Here is a 4,723-nt window from a genome sequence, read left to right on the forward strand (position 1 = left end):
CCTGTTGATGTCCCCTTCCCTGTACATGCCTTAGATGGTCGTCCGTTAGGGTCAGGGCTAATCAGGGAGGTCACAGCTCCACTCCGTATGATAACGCAGGAGAACCATGAGGAGAGAATTAGTCTCTGTCTGATCGACTCTCCTGCGTTTCCTGTTGTGTTGGGCCTTCCCTGGTTGGCTTCTCATGATCCTATTATTTTGTGGCAACAGAGGGCTCTCAAGGGATGGTCTCGTCAGTGCACAGGGAGGTGTGTAGGTGTTTCCTTAGGTGCCACTACTGTGGAGAGTCAAAATCAAGTATCCACCATGCACATCCCCCCCGACTATGCCGATTTGGCACTGGCCTTCTGTAAAAAGAAGGCAACTCAATTACCACCCCATCGACAGGGGGATTGTGCGATAAATCTTCTGGTAGATGCTGCACTTCCCAGGAGTCACGTGTATCCTCTGTCACAGGAGGAGACAGTGGCTATGGAAACATATGTCACCGAATCTCTGGGACAGGGATACATTCGGCCTTCCATTTCACCTGTCTCCTCGAGTTTCTTTTTTGTGAAGAAGAAGGATGGAGGTTTGCGCCCGTGCATTGACTATCGAGGTTTGAATCAGATTACGATAAAATACAGGTACCCACTACCTCTCATAGCCAGTATGACAGAGTCATTGCACGGGGCGCACTTCTTCACAAGATTGGACCTCAGGAGGCTTACAACCTGGTGCGTATCAAGGGAGGGGATGAGTGGAAGACAATACATCTGGGCACTATGAATATCTAGTCATGCCGTACGGGTTAATGAATGCTCCATCAGTTTTCCAATCCTTTGTAGGTGAGATTTTCAGGGACCTGAAAGGGCAGGGTGTAGTGGTATATATAGATGACATTCTAATATACTCTGCTACAAGCACCGAGCATGTGTCTCTGGTGCGCAAGTTGCTTGGTCGACTGTTGGAGCATGAACTGTATGTCAAAGCTGAGAAATGTCTGTTCTTCCAACAGTCCATCTCCTTCCTAGGGTACCGCTTTTCCACGTCAGGGGTGGAGATGGAGAATGACCGCATTTCAGCCGTACTCCAACCACCGTAAAGGAGGTGCAGCGATTCTTAGGGTTTGCGGCTCCCGTGCTGGCGCATCCAGATCCCTCTTTGGCATTGATAGTAGAGGTGGATGCGCCCGAGGCTGGGATAGGGGCTGTGCTGTCTCAGCGCTCGGGTACGCCACTAAAGCTCCGCCCCTGCGCTTTCTTTTCAAAGAGGCTCAGCGGGAGCTGTTGGCTGTTGTCAGGGCTCTGAAAGCGTGGAGACATTGGCTTAAGGGGGCTAAACACCCTTTCCTCATTTTACTGACCACCGCAATCTGGAGTACATTCGGGCAGCTAGGAGACTGAACCCTCGCCAGGCGAGGTGGGCCATGTTTTTCACCCGCTTTGTTTTCACTCTATCCTACAGACCAGGTTCCCAGAATGTTAAGGCAGACGCACTGTCCAGGATGTATGACACGGAGGAGCGGTCCGCAGAGCCTACTCCCATAATTCCAGCTTCTTGCCTGGTGGCACCGGTGGTATGGGAGGTGGACACGGACATCGAGCGGGCGTCACGTGCAGAGCCCACTGCATTTTTTCATGTTACCAACGTCCTCACACCATCAGTCTTAGCTTGACATTATGAAACTTGAATTCAATAATGCTAATGTGTCTTCAATTCTATGTTTGCTTTCAGAAGCAGCTCAAACATAGTACATGTAAGAATGGACTATAGTCATTGAATTCTACCATGTAAATATACTGTGCTTTATTTAAGGCATAAGGCCTGACCACGGCTAAGGGCTGTTCTTACGCATGATGCAACTCGGAGTGCCTGCATACAGCCCTTAGCCGTGATATACTGGCCATTTATCACAAACCCCTGAGGTGCCTTATTGCTATTATAAACTGGTTACCAACGTAATTAGAGTAGTAAAAATAAATGTTTTGTCATATCCATGATATACGGTTGATATACCACGACTTTCAGCCAATCAGGATGCAGGGTTTGAACCACCCAGTTTATAAAGGGAAATAATGCACGCTCTAGAATGCCTTTCAAGCCAATCAGAAAGAAGTATTCAACAATGTCATGGTATACATTGCAATACCAAATGTAATGATTGATTTACAGTATAACCAGCCAACATATGATTCAATGATTTGCTGTAAATCTAGCCAAGATGACCCACAGATCATTTACACAGGACTGCCTTTCATCTCATTCTCTGTCCTTATTCTGCACTCCCACCCACCTGGCATTCTCTCTCTCCCCTCTCTCTCTTTCTCTCTCCTTCTCATCCGCTTTCCCTCTATCTATCTCGCTCGCTCCGTCCATCCCCCTCTATCCCAACTTAGACCTGTCAGTCTTGGCTGCCTCTCCCAGAGCACACACCCCCACAGAGAGCGAGAGAGAGGAGATCAAAGAAACTAAGTCACGTGTCATTCTCCCTTTTTCCAATATGATACAGCTCAGGTCTGGGGTTACACATTTGTGCCCAGTAAATCATTCCTCTGACAGGCAAGTAGAGGGCCTTTTATCAGCTCAGAGATTACATCTTCAATGCCAACCACAGTCCGTTGGTAAGTTGGGAATACTCTATCTTAGACAAAATAGAACATTACAAAACATTGTCCTTTGAGGCTAAAATTCTCATTTTGTTTTCTGGTATAATTTGCCAGGGTTGCTTCCTGGCATTGTTGGCAGCATGTATTTTGGAGTATCTAGATCACCAACAGTGATCGCAGCAACATAACCAAAGGTATTAGTTATGGTAAGCAAAAACATCCATTAAATGTCATTTCATCTTCAGCAACATAATGCCCATCAGACATTAACAGTAAGTACAAATATGGCCTGTATCCCTTCATAAACACTTGGCTCCGAGGGCCCAGTTGATTGGAGCATGGTGTTTGCTACAACATATTTGTGGATTTGATTCTTGCATGGGTCATAGATACTTAGTTTAAAATGTGTGGTAAATGCAAATCACTTTGTTTACAAGCGTCTGCTAAATAACCATTACTACATTACATTTTCATCTGTTCATCAGCTGATGAGCCAAACTGCTTCTCATCTCCTATACTCTGGGTCCCTCTATTGGGGAAATATTTACACTACACGACCCTAGAGTAATTTTCAGAGAAAAGGTGACGTGATCTCTCTGTGATTAGACTACCACTTTTATTAACTGAACACGACACGTTTTTTAAATGATGTTCTTCTGTCAAAGACTGAAGACCTTGAAATATATGCGTCATCCTAGACCTGGAAAAACCTAACCATGGTGTAATTAGTGTGTAGTGTAGCAATTGAAGGGGAACAGATCCATCAGCTCTGGAACTTGAACAACATGTCTTGTGCCAGGTCCAGACCTCTTTACAGAGACAGTAGTAGGCCTATGTTTAGATACAAGGGGGCAACACTATTCCCCCTCTCATGTGTAGTTGTGCCCCAATGGGAACAAAGAGTGAGGGATTGTCCCACCAGTGTAGCGTTGTAGGGAAACAGGCCATGTCATAAAGGTCCTGACCCCTCAGGCTTTCATATCTAAATCAGACTGAATTGTATCATCACAAAAATAATGCAGGTGAGTGTCAATTTGTCCTTGATATCGGCCAGGGATTTTGTAGGCCCACATATCCATTTTCAACTCTGGAAAGCATGCAGTTTACTAGGCTACAGATTAAATAAATGATGATGAACTTCACAGGGTGGTGAAAGTGCAAAGTGATGAGCTTGATGTTCCTTTCCAATAAATATCAAGGGTCTTATTCTGGTGACACAATGATCGATGCTTGGCTGCCGTTTTACAAATTAAAATAATCTCTCTCTTTTGTCCATAATAATCTCATCATGTATGCTATACCCGCACTGTATCTGCCAGCTTTTGGCTAGAGCGAACGTGCCAATACCAGAGTGGGCACATTTGCTATAAACAGTATTTTGGTGACAAAACCAAAAAGTAGAAAATGCGAGGGAAACCTATTTCATATGTATTTTTTATTCAGTACATGGAAATTTAACCGCAAATGTAAATGTATTTTTATGTGTACTACCTCATCACGCACAGACTTTTATTCGCAACAAGTTAATTTGATGGAAATACATCTCTGGTGGGAAAATTATAATATTTTATTTAGCCAGATTTTTGAATATTCGCATGAAAATCTGTCGCCAATTGGGTGGAAACCTAGCTACTGACAGTCACTCAATTAGCCCATGTCAGCAACATTTGTTTAGATTGTAAATTAGTCTCGCAGCCAGTTATCTAAACTTGTAATCATGGTCGAATAACCAACAGGGAGGGGGCCCCATTGATTTTGTTAGTCACTCTTAGTCAGATATCATATTAAAAACTGCAACATTGTTCTCTACCGTATCGCAAAATGTATAGAATTGCAGGAAATTAACTATAAAACTGCACATTTTTCTCTACGGCCCATGGCAAAATGTGTAGAATTGCAGGAAATTAACTCTAAAACTTCGCTTAGGGCCCCCAACCCCATCAAAGTGGCCCATCCCTGATAGAGACTATCAATTTGTTTTGATAAATGGACCGCTCAAGAGTGTGCATTTTCTTAATTGTGACAGGGAATAGTTATCCCCCCCCCCCCCCACAGACAGCAGCATTCACTAAACCCCTGCCTTCTGAGGGATTCCTTGGTTATTATATGCACTGAGTGTGTAAAGGGTAGGCTAT

This window comes from Oncorhynchus kisutch, linkage group LG1 (genome assembly GCF_002021735.2).
Source record: "Oncorhynchus kisutch isolate 150728-3 linkage group LG1, Okis_V2, whole genome shotgun sequence".
Classification (NCBI taxonomy): Eukaryota; Metazoa; Chordata; class Actinopteri; order Salmoniformes; family Salmonidae; genus Oncorhynchus; species Oncorhynchus kisutch.